General features: G+C 46.2%; 1 long non-coding RNA gene across 1 annotated transcript; it reads left to right on the plus strand.

Moving 5' to 3' along the window:
* The first annotated feature begins 463 nt into the window (after positions 1-463).
* On the plus strand, positions 464-9,085 carry LOC105517248. The gene is made up of 4 exons (XR_001002642.1): positions 464-581; positions 750-773; positions 4,790-4,887; positions 8,890-9,085. It is a non-coding gene; the product is annotated as an uncharacterized LOC105517248 (long non-coding RNA).
* Positions 9,086-17,176: the final 8,091 nt, after the last annotated feature.

Raw genomic sequence — 17,176 nt, forward strand, 5'->3', positions numbered from 1 at the left:
TCCATATCAAAAAAGAAAAAAAAGAAAAAAACAGAGAGAAAGAACGCTGCCCTGGCTGGGACAGGACGCCCCTCAGGGGATGTCCTCTTCCAGACGACTCTTCCCAACTCCGTAGCCTAGGTTAGGGCCCTGCCTTTGTGTTCCCATGGGACCCAGGGTATTCCCCCTTATTATATAACTTATTAAAGTCCACTTTAATGATATATTTTCTTACTTTTTAGTTTCCATCTCTCCATTTGTGAGTTCCTCAAAGGCAGAGAACACTTGGCTTTTTTTTACTATGCCTCCAGTCCCTAATGCAAGGACATGAGAGACGCCCATTCATGTTTGATGAATGAATGAGTGAATACATGAATGAATGAGTGCCTGAAGATCAGAGTACATGGGATGAGTGTTTGGAGTTCTACATACTCAGAAAGCCCCAGCTGACATTTGGAGGAGAAGGAGACACAAAGGTGAGGGGATGCCATACAGTTAGCGTCACATGAAGAACAAAATTTAAGGTGTCATCCTTAGAAGATGGAGGGATGACAGTTTCAAGGAGGATTTGTTCATCAGATGCTGGGAAGGAATTTCAACAGGTAAAGCTGCATAGGTTTATAAGGATGAACAAGCATGTCAGCTATGTATTTAGCAAGCGCTCATGATTTGTGTCAAGCATTGTTCGAAGTGCTTTGTAAGCATTAAGCCATTTAAATTCTTATAACAATTGCATGAAGCATTTAACCATTACTATGTCTATTTTACAGATGGGGAAACTGAGGAGCAGAGAGGTTAAGTACACTCCTACCATGCCCCCCAGGGGACACAACCAGTAAGTGACACCATGAGGCTTTTAACCCAAGGAGTTTGGTTCCAGAAGTCTGGCTTGCTGCCCTGAAGCCAGCCCTTGCTCTGCTGCTGGTGCTAATCTAAGGACTTGATACCTTTTTTAAGGCCCTCCTGAGAGGGAGGTATGATTCTCCTCCATTTTCAGGTGAGAAAGCTGAGGTTCAAAGAGGTTGCCAAAGTTCAGCTAGCTGACAAGCGGCGGAGCCAGGATCTACAATCACAGCCACGCTCACTGGGTCCTGTGTCTTCCTGACGCTCACGGCTGAGCTCTAAGCCTGGGTCACCTCCTCTGCCCCTCCCTCCACAGCTCTGGAACCTCAGCCAAGGCCCAGCAGATGGTGGCTCCCCATGTGCATTTCTGACTCAGCCGCCCCCTCTCCACCCGCTGCTTCTCATCCCAGCTCTGAACCTGTAACCCACCATAGTGTCTGAGACAGGGACACCACCCTGACCTGGCATGAGATTAGGAACAGCTCAGGCCATCAGCATCTTTTGGGGGCAAAAATAGGTGCAGCTAAAAATCTATTGATACATCCCCGATGGGCAGGAAGGCGACAGCCAGACCTGAGGAAAGGTCGTTCAAGGATTCAGTGCGTCAGCATCCCAGCTACCTGAACAGGCTGGTGGGAGGTGTGTACAGGACGGGAGCGCCAGGCAGGCCCTCCGTCTCAGCTGGGAGGGCAGGATACTTTTCCTGGCTCTCCTTCACCTCGGCTCTCCTGCTCCCTCCCTCAGGGACTTCCTTTGCACAATGGCCGGCTGGCTCAGGATGCCTCTGAAGCCAGGAAAAGGGGCACTTTGACTGGTCAACCTAGCCTCCTTGACAGAGCCCTAGGCCCAAGCTGATTCCCCGGGGGGTAATTGGAGCAGCTTTTGAGCACACTATTTGGTTACTTTCATCTCAAGAGCTTGACACAAAAGAGGTCTGGCACAGGCTCAGCTACTCAATACCCCTTCCTGGGGTGACATGTCACTGTGACCGTACTGTGCCTCCATGTCCCCGTGTGTGAAGACAGAAGATTCACAAGTGTCTAGCACACACAGGCTTGAACAGGGGAGACCCCTATGCCCCAGATAATAGCAGAAAAAATTTTCTTGTGTGGGCTAAGGGAGGTCACATGGCTAGGGTGGGGGGGCAGGAAAAGCTCAGGTTTCAGGATCCAGCAGATTTGGGTTCCATTTCTGGATCTGCCTCTTCCTGCCTATGTGGTCTTGGGCAAATACTTACCATATCTGAGCCCTGGAAATAATAACCATTCCAATCCTTAAAACAGGCCTCTGAGGTAGATGCTGTCTCTAGCCACATCTTATAATCGAGAAACTGGGCACAGAGGGAGAAATTAACTTGCTCCAGGTTACACAGCTGATAAGTAACAAGAGTCAGGATTCAAAGCTAGATGGCCTGGCTCTCCTCTTTGCTCCTAACCACTACCCCACACTGCCCTGCTTCCTATAAAACCTGGAAGAGGAGAGTTCTTATCCTAGTCCTGCCAGTAAGTTAAGGCACAGGGCCACTTGGACCTTGTATTAGTCTGTTTTCATGCTGCTGATAAAGACATAGCAGAGACTGGGCAATTTACAAAAGAAGGAGGATTAATGACTTACAGTTCCATATGGCTGGGAACATCTCACAGTCCTGACAGAAGGCAAGGAGAAGCAAGTCACAACTTACATGGATGGTGACAGGCAAAAAAAAAAAGCTTGTACAGAGAAACTCCCATTTCTTTTTTTTTGTTTTGTTTTTGAGACATAGTCTCACTCTGTCACCCAGCAGGCTGGAGTGCAGTGGTGTAATCTCCGCTCACTACAACCTCTGCCTCCTGGGTTCAAGTGATTCTCTTGCCTCAGCCTCCCAAGTAGCTGGTGTGTGCCATCACACCTGGCTAATTTTTGTATTTTTAGTAGAGACGGGGCTTCACCATATTGGCCAGGCTGGTCTCAAACTCCTGACCTCAGGTGATTCACCTGCCTCAGCCTCCCAAAGTGCTGGGATTACAGGCTGGAGCCAGCATACCCAGCTCAAATTCCTGTTTCTTAAAACCATCAGATCTCGTGAGACCCATTCACTATCATGAGAACAGCATGGGAAAGACCTGCCCCCATGATTCAATCATCTCCCACCAGGTTCCTCCCACAACATGTGGAAGTTATAGGAGCTACCAGATGAGATTTGGATGGAGACACAGAGCCAAACCGTATCATTCCACCCCTGGTCCCTCCCAAATCTCATATCTTCGCATTTCAAAATCAATCATGCCTTCCCAACAGTCCCTCAAAGTCTCAACTCATTTCAGCATTAACTCAAAAGTCCACAGTCCAAAGTCTCATCCAAGACAAGACAAGCCCCTTCTACCTATGAGCCTGTAAAATCAAAAACAAGTTAGTTACTTCCTAGATACAATGGGGGTACAGGCATTGGGTAAATACAGCCATTCCAAATGGGAGAAATTGGCCAAAACAAAGGGGGCTACAGGCCCCATGCAAGTCTGAAATCCAGCAGGGCAGTCAAAGCTTAAAGCCCCAAAATGATCTCTTTTGATTCCATGTCTCATATCCGGATCACACTGATGCAAGAGGTAGGTTCCCATAGTCTTGAGCAGCTCTGCCCTTGTGGATTGGCAGGGTATAGCCCCTCTCCTGGCTCTTGTGACAGTTCCACTAGGCGATACCCCAGTAGGGACTCTCTGTGGAGGCTCTGACCCCACATTTCCCTTCCATGCTGCCCTAGCAGAGGTTCTCCATGAGGGCCCCTCCCCTGCAGCAAACTTCTGTCTGTGCATCCAGGCATTTCCATACATCTTCTGAAATCTAGGAGGAGGTTCCCAAACCCCAGTTCTTGACTTATGTGCACTCACAGGCTCAACACCATGTGGAAGCTGCCAAGGCTTGAGGCTTACACCCTCTGAAGCCACGGCCCAAGCTCTACGTTGGTCTCTTTCAGTCATGGCTAGAGCAGTTGGGATGCAAGGTACCAAGTCCCTAGGCTGCACACAGCATGGAGGACCTAGGCCTGACTCACAAAACCACTTTTTCCTCCTAGGCTTCTGGGCCTGTGATGGGAGGGGCTGCCATGAAGACCTCTGACATGCCCTGGAGACATTTTCCCCATTGTCTTGGGGATTAACATTCAATTTCTCGTTACTTATGCAAATTTCTGCAGCCAGCTTGAATTTCTCCTCAGGGAATGGGATTTTCTTTTCTATCGCATTGTCAGTCTGCAAATTTTCTGAACTTTTATGCTCTGCTTCCCTTATAAAACTGAATGCCTTTAACAGCACCCAAGTCACCTCTTGAATGCTTTGCTACTTAGAAATTTCTTCTGCCAGATATCCTAAATCAACTCTCTCAAGTTCAAAGTTCCACAAATCTCTAGGGCAGAGGCAAAATGCCACCATTCTCTTTGCTAAGGCATAAGATGAGTCACGTTTGTTCCAATTCCCTACAAGTTCCTCATTTCCCTCTGAGACCACCTCAGCCTGACTTTATTGTCCGTATCGCTATCATCATTTTAGGCAAAGCCATTCAACAAGTCTCTAGGAAGTTCCAAACTTTCCCACATTTTCCTGTCTTCTTCTGAGCCCTCCAAACTGTTCCAACCTCTGCCTGTTACCTAGTTCCAAAGTTGCTTCCACATTTTTGGGTATCTTTTCAGCAGTGCCCCACTCTGCTGGTACCAATTTACTGCATTAGTCCATTTTCATGCTGCTGATAAAGACATACCTGAGACTGGGCAACTTGCAAAAGAAAGAGGTTTAATGACTTACAGTTCCATATGACTGGGAATGCCTCATAATCATGGCGGAAGGCAAGGAGAAGCAAGTCACATCTTATATGGATGGCAGCAGGCAAAAAAAAAGGTATTTTGCAGAGCAACTCCTGTGTTTTTTTTTTTTTTTTTGGTTGTTTGTTTGTTTTGTTGTTTGTTTGTTTGTGACAGAGTTTTGCTCTTGTTGCCCAGGCTGGAGTGCAATGGCACAATCTCGGCTCACCACAACCTCCACCTCCTAGGTTCAAGCAATTCTCCTGCCTCAGCCTCCCAAGTAGCTGGGATTACAGGCATGTGCCTCCACACGGGGTTTCTCCATATTGGTCAGGCTGGTCATGAACTCTTGAACTCAGGTGATCTGCCTGCCTCCCAAAGTAATGGAATTACAGGCTTGAGCCACTGCGCTAGGCCAAAACTCCCATTTTTTAAAACCATCAGATCTCATGAGACCCATTCACTATCATGAGAACAGCACGAGAAAGACCCGTCCCCATGATTCAATCATCTCCCCCTGGGTTCCTCCCACAATACGTGGGAATTATGGGAGCTACAAGATGAGATTTGGGTGGGAACACAGAGCCAAACCATATTAGGCCTCAACTGGAAAATGAGGGGAGAAGGCCTTGATACTACACCACATAGCACTATCTGAGCCTCTGCATTGTTTCTGAGTGTACGTTGTCCCTGCCTGTCAGCCTACAAGGTACAGGGGACCATTGTCAGAAGACTCCCTCCTCCTTGCTGCCGCACTTTCCCATGCCCTGCCTTCTAGCCTTGGGTTCAAGGATCAGTGACAAGAGTGCCATGAAAGAGCATCTTTTGCAGGCCCTCCCAAGTGCCTACCACAACCCTCTTTTTTTTTTTTTTTTTTTTTTTGACAGAGTCTTGCTTTGTTGCTCAGACTGGAGTACAGTTGTGCGATCTTGGTTCACTGCAACCTCTGCCTCCTCCCAGGCCTTGTTGTCATTACTTGCAGATTGCTAATTTGAGGTGGGCATGTGTGTATTGTTTTTTTTTTTTTTCCAAAGCCAAATCTAAAATCTTTTTTATTATCCACATCTCATTTCTATAATTTTTGAATCATGATGAAAACTTCTAAAAGATGTCCTTCATAGTATGAAATATTATAAGATAATTTGCATGTACTTCTGGGCTTTGAGAGGGCAGAGGCTGGCTTCTGGACAAGTGGCACTTATCTAATGCAGCCTGTATCCTCCTTCACAGTAGAGCTCATTCGGCCTGGGCTGTAGTTAGCGCCTCCTGGATCCTCTTGGCCAGACTGAATGAACAATTTAAGTTAATTTTCAGACTCTTAGTATTGGAAAGGAATGTGCAGATAGAATAAGCAGTCCAAAATGCAGGAATCCTGTCTTCAGCATTCTGAACAGAATTGGCTGGTGTGTCCTCATGATGCCAGCTTCTCCCCTCCTAAAAGAGTCTGGGCCCTTCCTGGTTGGCTATTATGGACAGACACTCCTCCTGAAGTTGGGCTACAGTCTGACTTTTCTGTCGTCACACCTTCCACGCCTAGTTTGGCCCTTTGGAGTGTCACAGTATTCCTCTCATGGGATGGTCTTTCACAGCCACGAAGAGCATCACTGTGTTCCTGCCAAGGCTTCTATTTTCAAGATTAAATAGCCCCACTTCCTCCAATTCTACCTCTTAGGTCAAGGTTCTTTAAGGCTTCTTAAGGCCTCTTCCTCATTGCCCTACTCCCTCTGTTTCCAGTCTGTTCTAATGAATTTGTCAGGAATCCTGACTCAGGATTCCATTTCAAATACTATGCTGAGAGCGTGACACTGAAGTGTCTGTGATCAGCAGGGCAGCATTATTGTTTGTCATCTCCCTTTGCTGTCTCTCCCCTCCACAGCTCCCCACCACCCCTCCAGGCTTCCTTCTGGAAACTGCAAATCATCCCCCTTCCCCAAACTTCATCCATGCAGTCCTTGTAGGGGCTGCCACACTCACCTATGATTCTGCTCCCAAGGCCAGCTGGTTGGCTAAGAGGTTGGCACCAAATTTAAGCTGCTCCAATCAATTCATTTATAGGGATGTTTGCTTTTGAATACGTCTCTGGTGACTGAAATGGTAAAATATAAAATTCAACAACAATTGGTAGCTACATTGATCAATATAGAATGGGCTATGATATCCATCCTGGCTAACACAGTGAAACCCCATCTCTACTAAAAATAGAAAAAAAAATTAGCCCAGCATGCTGGCGCACACCTGTAATCCCAGCTACTCGGGAAGCTGAGGCAGGAGAATTGCTCGAACCCAGGAGGCGGAGCTTGCAGTAAGCTGAGATCACACCATTGCACTCCAGCCTGGGTGACAGAGCGAGACTCCATCTCAAAAAAAAAAAAAAAAAAAAAAAAAAAGAATGGGCTATGATAAGAAATGAATCAAACCTGAAGTGTTAGTGGCTTAATCCAATAAAAATGTATTTCTTTCTCATGCAAAGTTTAATGGGGTTGGGCAGGTTTCCTGGGAAGCTCTCCTCCAAGTGGTAATTCAGGGGTCTGAGATCCCACTCTTCTGAGGCTCTGTTATCTTAGTCTTTCACTTCCAGATGCAAGAAAGAAAGTGGAAGGAATGAAGGGGTGGCCAAGGGCATGAAGAAGGCTCCCCAGCTCTAAAGGCCGCTGCCTGAAAGTGACGCAGCTCACTTCCACCCACATTCGCCAGATTTCGATCCATAGCCTCACTTAACTGTAGGGCAGGCTACGACATATCATCTTTCCATGTGTTGAGAAAAAATAGAAAAGAGCAAGTTTGTTGAAAACTAGCAAACTAGTGACGAGAACCTTACCGTAGTCATGTTTTTTGCCACTCACAGGAGCCAGTCTGCACCAAGCGAGAAGTGGCTATAGGAGAAGGGGTCCTGAGGCTCACCTGCCTTCTCCTGGTCACCCTCCCAATACACCCCTCCTGTGCTGAGCTAGTTTCCTATTACTTTTCATCATTTACATTGAAAAGAGACCTGCCTATCTAACACAATCTTTGTCTTAATATCAGAATGCTATTAAAGAGGGCTAAATAATAATCTTTCATCTTCTTTTTTTCTTTATCTTTATCACTTGAATTGCTTTACATTCAAATCTTCCTGCTATAGTGTGAATGTTTGTGTTTCCCCAAAATTTATGTTTAAACTTTAACCTCCAAGCTGATGGTATTAGGAAGTGGGGCTTGGGGAGGTGATTAGGTCATGAGGGTGGAACATTTAAGAATGAGATTAGTGCCCTTGTGAATTAGGCCTGAGAGAGATCCCCTCATCTCACCATGTAAGGACACAGAAGAAGGTGCTATCTTTGAACCAGGAAGTGAGCCCTCGCCAGACACTGAACCTGCTGACACCTCGATCTTGTCCTTCCCAGTCTCCAGAACTGTGAGAAATATATTTCTGTTTTTTATAAGCCACCTAGTTTGTGGTATTTCATTAAAACAGCATAAACAGACTAAGATACACCCTATATGGACTTCCTTGTCTAGTTTAGGGGTCAGCAAGGTAGTAAATATTTTAGACTCTGTAGTCCCTGTGTGACTACCCAACACTGCCACTGCAGCGTAAAAGCAGCCACAGAGAGCCTACAAACAAATGGACGCGGCTGTGATCCAAAAAAACTTTATTTTACAAAGACAGGCAGCAGGCTGGAGCTGGTAGTTTGCCAAACCCTGGTCTAGTTGATCTTTCTGGATCTGAGCTTAGGATCCTCATTTCTCCCTATTAAGCATAACCCTGTTAGCTTCAGCCCATCTTTCAAGTCAGCAGCATATTTTTGAATCCTTATTCTGTCACCTAGCATAGCAGCTCTCCCTCCCTGCCCTGCGCCATGTCATGTTGAATGGGCTTCAGTGTCCTAATAATGGCTCATCAGATGGTAGGTGGTGACTGTGCCACCCCTCCTGGGAAAGGACATTCTGGGGAGAAGCCAGGACTGCAGCGGGTGGTGTGCTTGGCAGGACACCCTTCTAACTACCAGGAGCATATCCTCTGCTGACCTGGAGGTCAGTACCCCATCACTCTATATTTCTCTGATTTTGGTTTCATGGAATTCATCTGGCTCAGGGGTAGGGCAGGAGTAACTTGGAGCCTGTTGGCTTCCCTGAAGAATTCCTTTGTTCAACGCTCATAGTTATTCAATGAGATGAACTTTGTGTCCAGCTATTTACTGAGTCTCCTAACCTAACAGTCTCTGGGGACACTCTCCCTCAGTTTAGAGCCACAGAATTCTGCTCTTGGGGTGGATGGACCTGAGCAATCATCAAGTCTGGTGCTGTTTATTTTACAGATGAGAAAACTGAAGCCCAGGAGGGGAGCAATTTGCCCAAAGGCACTGAGGGCATCAGGGAAAAAGCCAAGGTAAAACTGGTCCTGCCTCTTCTTTTTCACACCCTCCCAGAGGATCTGCCTCCCATGAGAGCTGGGAGAGCTTGTATATTCCAGATCCTCTATCTGGGCCTCCCAGTTTGCCATTAAAATGAACAAAAGATCTAGTTTTTCTGGGAAGCCCTATTTTTTGAACTGTTTCTTATAGGCTTGACTCCAAAGCCAAAGGACTTGACGTTGGCCATAAGCAAACTGTGAAGTACATGAACTGCTGTGTGAATTGCCTCCCTTGGGCTGAGCAGGGAGGCTCATGCCTCTAATGCCAGCACTTTGGGAGGCCAAGGACGATGGATCACTTGAGTTCAGGAGTTCAAGACCAGTCTGGGCAACATGGCAAAAATCCCATCTCTACAAAAAAAAAAAAATACAAAAATTAGCCAGGTGTAGTGGTGCTCGTCTGTAGTACCAGCTACTTGGGGGGATTGAGGTGGGAGGATCACTTGAGCCTGGAAGTCAAGGCTGCAGTGAGCCATGATCATGTCACTGCACTCCAGTCTGGGTGACAGAGCGAGACCCTATCTCAAAAAAAAAAAAAAAATAGAATTGCCTCTCTTAAACCAGGTTGAGACTTTCTTGTGAATTATCATTTCTCTCTGCACATTTTTCCTAACACTGCTTCTGAACCAAATGTGTGCTTTTTTACTGACACCAAATATGTGTCAGTTTTCTACATCAATTCTCCAGTTCTCCAACATGAACTGGGTGTCCCCAGTTCAGTTCCATTCTGACACTATCTCCCCGGAGTTAGTATCAGATTCCACAAGTTGAAAGGCTCAGTCCCACAAGACTACCACCACTTCAGATGCCAGCTGTAATGGGTCCCCAGGTGACCCACACTTTAGCCTGGCTGACTACAAATTTGGGTGTTCCCACGACCCTCTTCTCAGGTTTGATAATCTGTAGAAGACAACTCAAGAAATTGCTCTACTTATGGTCATGGATTCATTATAGAGGATACAAGTCAGGACAGCCAAGGAGGGATGCCAAGGGCAAGACATGGGCTCAGCAACCCAGAGGTTCTTGGAAACTCATTGTACAAGAATTTGTGTAACTTGGCCAGGCATGGTTGCTCATGCCTCTAATCTTAGCACTTTGGGAGGCTGAGGTGGGCAGATCACTTGAGGTCAGGAGTTCGAGAGAAACTTGGCTAACATGGTGGAATCACCAACTCTACTAAAAGTACACAAATTAGCCAGGCATGGTGGCACCTGCCTGTAGTCCCAACTAGTTAGGAGGCTGAGGCAGGAGAATCACTTGAACCCAGGAGGCAGAGGTTGCAGTGAGCCAAGATCATGCCACTGCACTCCAGCCTGGGTGACAGAGCGATACTGTCTCAAAAAAAAAAAAAAAAAAAAAAGAGTTTGTGTGATTCAGTCTCTAGCCCGGCTTCCCTCCCTGGAGGTCAGGACAGAGGACTGAAAGTTCCCACCTGCTAATCACGTATTTGGTCTTTCTGGTGACCAGCCCACATCCTGATGCTATCTAGGGGTTCTACCCTGAGTCACCTCTTTAGCATAAACTCAGGTGTGTAAGGAAGGGGCTTATTATGAATAACAAAAGACACTCCTATCACTCAGGAAATTCCAAGGGTCTTAGGAGCTCTGAGTCAGGAATCAAGAACAAAGTCCCAACATATATTTTTCCTCTATCATACTGTATGGTTCCTAAACTGGCTGGGATGATTATAGCTCAGAGGCTGAAAAACACGCTCTGAATACATACTTCATCACACTTACCAAAAAGGGGCCCCTCTCCTCCTCTGAAAAGCAAGAATCCTCCTTTTTGTGAACTCCAAAAATCTGAGCAGGTCTCAGTTAGTTTAGAAAGTTTATTTTGCCAATAAACCTTAGCAAAAAGTTGAGGATGCATGCCCGTGACACAACCTCAGAAGGTCCTGACCATATATGCCCAAGGTGGTCGGGGCACAGCTTGGTTTTATACATTTTAGGGAGACATAAGACATCAATCCATATGTGTAAGATGTACATTAGTTCAGTCTGGAAAGCTGGGACAACTCAAGAAGAAGGGGAAGTGGGGAATGGGCTTCTAGATCATAGGTGGATAAGAGAAAAATGGTTGCATTCTTTTGAGTTTCTGATCAGCCTCTCCAAAGAAGGCAATCAGATATGCACTTACCTCAGTGAGCAGAGGGGTGACTTTGAATAGAATGGGAGGGAGATTTGCCCTGAGCAGTTCCCAGGTTGACTTTTCCCTTTAGCTTAGTGATTTGGGGGCCCCAAGATTTACTTTCCTTTCACATTTCTCTGTACCTGTTTCCTCGTCCAGGACGAGAGGCTTCACTGGGGGCATGCTATTCCTGCATCTATTTTTTTCTTTTTCTTTTTTAGTGATAGTATCTCACTACATTGCTCAGGCTGGGGTGCAGTGGCTATTCACAGACAAGATCATAGCCCACTGCAGCCTTGAACCCCTGGCCTCCAGAGAATTCTCCCATCTCAGCCTCCTGAGTACCTGGGACTGGAGGTGTGCACCACTGTGTCTGGCACCTACATTCCTATTTCTCTTTTCTTTCTTTCTTTTTTTCTAAATGTCTATCCTATGCCTGTCCCTCCACTGTACTTTGGAATAGATCCCTCCTTCTGACTGTACAGGACTACCTGCCATTCCCAGAACACTGGCCCTCCTCCCCTTTGTGCCATGCCATCAGTTTGAAATGCTTTCTTTCCTTTTTTTCCTGTCAAAATTGCAGGTGATTAAAGAGGTTGTGGGCAAGCATACTTTGTGGTAGTGGTAGGTGTTCTGTAACATGGTGCTCTTAATTTACACTTATTTCTACTTCTTAGCTGGAAGAAATGGTCTTATGCTGTCATAAAACAAATAGATTTGTAATTTGAGGGTCACAATGTACAGAACTCATTCTTTTTTCTTTCTTTCTTTCTTTTGAGACAGGATCTGGCTCTGTTGTCCAGGCTGGAGTGCAGTGGTGCAATCATAGCTCACCGTATCCTCTGCCTCCTGGGCTCAAGCAATCCTTCCACCTCAGCCTCCCAAGTAGCTGGGACTATAAGCATGTGCCATCATGCCTGGATCATTTCTGCATTTTTTGCAGAGACAGAGTTTTGCCATTGTTGCCCAGACTGGTCTTGAGCCCCGGACTCAAGCAATCCTCCTTCCTCAGCCTCCCAAAGTGCTGGGATTATAGGGATGAGCCACCTCACCCAGCCCAGAACACATTTAATATAACTTTGCTGGTTTTATTACATTTCTGACACTCCTCACACACAATAAAATCTTCCCCTTGGGAGGCTGGAAGGGTACACCTGCCCGTTTTCCCTAAGGTCACATGTTCATCGTTCCATACCCTGCTCAAGTGCTACCTCTTCTGCAAAGCCTTTGCAGGGTATCCAGGCAGAATTAAGCTGTATCTTCCCACAGCACTTTGTACTCAGCTCTGACTGCTTGTTTACAAGACTGTTTGCCTCTGAAAGCCGCAGGTGTCCTGTTGTTTATCTTTGCACTCCCTAAACGGTATCTAACACATCATGTATGCTCACTGAATACTTGGCCCTGGTCTACAGGAGAGAGAGGTCAACCTAATTAGACAAGATCCAGGACAGGACACAGAGGAAAACTGGTTGTGGAGGCAGGGACAAGTGCTCCTTGCTAGTCACCTTCTTTGGAAGGAGAAGCTGTTCCTTATCTTAGGCCTGCTTCTGGTTCACTCTGTCTTCTGCACCGCTAGGCAGAAGTACACACACACACACACACCCACACCCACACACACAATTTTTCTATTAATAGATAAAACTCAAGACAATAGCTCCAAAAATAACCTCTTCTTCAAGGTCAGTGGAAGGCAGTAGAAACAGCATTCTGGCCAACCCACTGAACCAACCGGTGCACATAGGTGCCCAGGTACAAGGAGGCAATGTGTGCCCTTTGGTTCAGTGGGTTGACCTCCTAACCCTCAAGGATGGGGTGCTGCAGAGTGTCAACAGGGCCACATCATGGCCTTCATGGCACTTAGACACATATGCCTCCGTGGGCCCATTCTTCCATAAAAATATGTTAAAAGTTATATTTTATGACTACATTGGCATAAAGACAAATTGAATACAACCTTGATTCATTTGTATGTATTCATTACTATTATAGTCATCTTCTTCTAATTTTAAAAGAAATTAAAATTAAAACATTTTCATGGTCCCCTAAAAGTAGAGGGCCTATATTGGTCTGGAATTTCCGGAGAGACAGAACCAATAGGAAGGAGATAGGTATTTATAGCCAACTGCAGATCATGGGACCGTCTTAGCCCCATATGTATATGAAGGCTGAGAAGTCCCATGATCCGCCCTTGGCAAGCTGGAGACTCAGGAGAGCCAATGCTGTGAGTTCCAGTCCGAGTCCAAAGGCAGGAGAAGGCCGACCTCCCGCTCAAGGACAGTCAGGTAGAAACAGCCTGATTTTCCCCTTACTCCACTTTTTCCGTTCTATTTGGGCCTCCAATAGATTGGATGAGGCCTGCCCACCATGGGGAAGGCAGTCTGCTTCACTCAGTCTATTGATTCAAATAGTAATCTCAGCCAGAAACACCCTCGAGGATACCCCAAATAATGTTTAGCCAAGCACCTGGCAGTCAAATTGACTCATAAAATTAACCACCACAGGGCCCTGTGTCTACTGAAGCCACTGGAGAAGTCGGCCTGAGTTTTAGGGAGTAGATGACATAGGGTCTTTTCTTGGAGTTACCCTTTGTAAGTGACTGCCCACACAGTGGTTCACTGGGCTCACAGCAAAGGGTCTTGAGCTTGGAGACCAGTGCCCAGTGCATTTTTATCTTTGGAGGGGGTAAATGGGAAAGGAAGAGTGCCGGGGCCTTGGAGGACTGACTTTTCCTCTGTTGTCTGTCACAAATCATCTTCATCCCTGACCAAATGTCTCTGGCCTGTGCTGAGCCCCCAGGAGATGACATTTGCCTCACAGGACTTGGAGGATCACAGCATCCTCTAAGCCAAAGAGGCATGAACTTGGACCCCAAGTTGGTTACCTTGATCTAGAGCAGCAGCCACAGCTGGGAAATCTCTTTTCAGTTGAATTTTTCATTTAAAAAAGTTCATCAAAATGTTGCGTTCTACTCTGTATTATATTCATATTTATTTCTCTCCAAAATATTTAAGGAAAAGTTGATGCTCCATTTTTATCCCGTGGCTTTACTATTCCTGGAATATTGGCCCTCTGCTTGGAGAAAAGTGGATTTAGAGACAAGCCGAGCTCTGAGGTCCTTTGTCAAAGATTAATGACACTACAACAGTTAGGATCAATATTTAGCCTTCTTTCCCTTCCTTCTCTTCCTCCTGCCCATTTGCCAGATGGAGAAAGTAGGCCATAGGGAAGGGAGCCCATTTACTCAGTGTGTCAAGGCTGGAGGTGAAATAGAATCAGGGCAGCATCAGGGCAAACTGGGAGTGTCTTTTTTTTCCCCCCAAGACAGGAAAAAACCACTTTGTTGCCCAGGCTGGAGTGCAGTGGCACGATCTCATCTCACTGCAACCTTTGGCTCCCAGGTTCAAGTGATTCTCGTGCCTCAGTCACCCAAGTAGCTGAGACTGCAGACGTGCACCACCATGCCCAGTTGATTTTTGTATGTTTAGTAGAGATGGATTTTCACCCTGTTGGCCAGGCTGGTCTCAAACTGCTGGCTTCAAGTGATCTGCCCACCTCGGTCTTCTAAGGTGCCGGGCTTACAGGTGTGAGCCACACCCCAGTACGGAGTGTCTTTTATGCCCTGGCCATGATCCAGCAGTGGATCAAGGTGAGTGGGACAGAATTTTTTTTTTCCAGGGGACAATAATTTTACAGCTAACAGTTTCAGTGTAAATCCTGACCACCTGTATATTCGAGCCATAGACCACAGTCTGCAGACCTAAGGCACATTGAATGTAACTTTACATCCGTATAAAGGAGGTTCGATCTTTGGGAAAATAAATATTTACCCAGCTTCAAAGAAGTCAGACTTCCTGCCATTTATTTTTAGTTCTTTGGATATGTGCAGATCATCACCAACACAATAAAGAAAATGCAGATGCTTCTCATAATTACCCAGCTAAGGCCGGGAGTGGTAGCTCACACCTGTAATCCCAGCACTTGGGAGGCTGAGGCAGGTGGATCACTCAAGGCCAGGAGTTCAAGACCAGCCTGGCCAACATGGTGAAACCCTGTCTCCACCAAAAAATACAAAAATTAGCTGGGACTGGCACACACCTGTGGTCCCAGCTACTCGGGAGGCTGAGGTAGGAGGATCGGTTGAGCCTGGGAAGTTGAGGCTGCAGCAAGCCAAGATCACGCCACTGCACCTCAGCCTGGGTGGACAGAGTGAGACCCTGTCTCAAAAGAAAAGAAGAGAAGAGAGGACATTTTAACACTAAAAGCACAAAGAACAAAACCTCAAAATCTCAAAATGGAATAAATTTGGATTTAAGAAAAATCTACTACATTGTGTATGTTGTTTTTCTACATTGCTCTAGACTGGAGAAAACATCACTGTAGATAGGTACTGCTCTGATGTCTGGAGTTTAGAACCTATTGAAACTTTCAGGAGAAATTCTGATGCAAAAAAAAAAAAAGAAAGAAAAGAAAAGAAAGAAACTATTGAATTTCATGGAACTCCTAGGTTCATTTTCAAGCTCTAATATGCTAGGATGAATCTTTCAACCTTGCACCTTTTCCCCAAATTGTCAGTTTGTAAATTGTAATTAGCCCAGTGCTTATCCATTCTTCCCTCCTTCTGCAGCTGAGAGAACAGAAGTGTCTACTGCACTAAAGAAAAGTTTCCTTCTTTAGTTTCCTTTCAAAGTAGAGGACACCTACTGATGAAAACCTACAACTACTACAAGAGGAACATGAGCCCTTTCCTGATACTATTCTAAACACCTTACATATTTAGCAATTAAAAAGCTAGCTCACTGAAGCTTCATAACAACCTATGAGCTAGGCACAAGTATTGTCCCCATTTCACAGATGGGGACACTGAGGAACAGAGACAAAATAATGAAGTCACAAAACAATATCCAGTGTGCTTTGGACTTTCCTAGCTCTGCAGAGGCCAGCCTGAAGTCTGTGTGTGTGTTGGCTTGTGACATGTAGACTAAGGTTCATGGTCCCACATCCTATCATTTCCCACTTGCTTTAGGAACTGATGCCTGTTGCCTGTCTCCTTACGGATGGATGGTCTTCTTAAAGTGCAAGAACAATAGTGCTACCTGCCATGTATCTTGACCCTCTAGGTGTGAGCATCCAAAATTGCATAATCTTGCTTTATTTTATTTTATTTTTTATTTTTATTTTTTTTAGAGACAATCTCACTCTGTCACCTAGGCTGGAGTGCAGTGGCACCACCTCAGCTCACTGCAACCTCCGCCCCCAGGTTCAAGCAAGTCTCCTGCTTCAGCCTCCCGAGTAGCTGGGATTACAGGCGTGTGCTACCATGCCCCACTACTTTTTTTATTTTTAGTAGAGATGGGGTTTCGCCATGTTGGCCAGGCTGGTCTCAAACTCCTGACTTCAAGCAATCCGCCCACCTCGACCTCCCAAAGTGCTGGGATTACAGGCGTGAGCCACTGTGCCAAGCCATAATCTTGCTTTATACTCACCAGAGTCCTCTAGGAAGTGGGTTATTATTCCTGTTTCTCAGGTGATACAACTGTAGTTTAGAGAGGTGACCTGCCCAAGGTCACATAGCTGGCTAGGATTTGAACTGAGATCTTCCTGACTCCAAAGCTCATACCCCATAAAGAAAGGAAGGATTGTGTCCATTTTGCAGTCAGAAATCTGCAGTTCTCAGAGACGGGAACTGATGACCCCACACTAGCTGGGAGCTGAAACCAGCATCTGATGAGCCCACACTAGCTGGGAGCTGAAACCAGCATCAGGCTCAAATCTCCCTGCTTGCCAGGTTCCTGGTCCAGCCTCTGATCGCCCCACCTTCTAGACGCTGACCCAAGCCAGGGCACTGGAAAAGGCATTTTGAGAAAAGGAGGGAGGCTCAGGGGAGATTAGGGATGAGACAAAACATCTTGGGGCCAGAGCATCCTGTTCTGGGAACTTTGCCAACATGGCTTGAAAGACCTTGGGGAGATGTCTGGGAGGGGGATGACAGCTGGGGAGTAAGGGCACTAGACTGGGAGCCCTTTGTCCCGGGAGCAGAGGGCCCCAAATAGCAAACTGGCTCC

Source organism: Colobus angolensis, unplaced genomic scaffold, assembly GCF_000951035.1.
Source record: "Colobus angolensis palliatus isolate OR3802 unplaced genomic scaffold, Cang.pa_1.0 Scaffold3, whole genome shotgun sequence".
Classification (NCBI taxonomy): Eukaryota; Metazoa; Chordata; class Mammalia; order Primates; family Cercopithecidae; genus Colobus; species Colobus angolensis.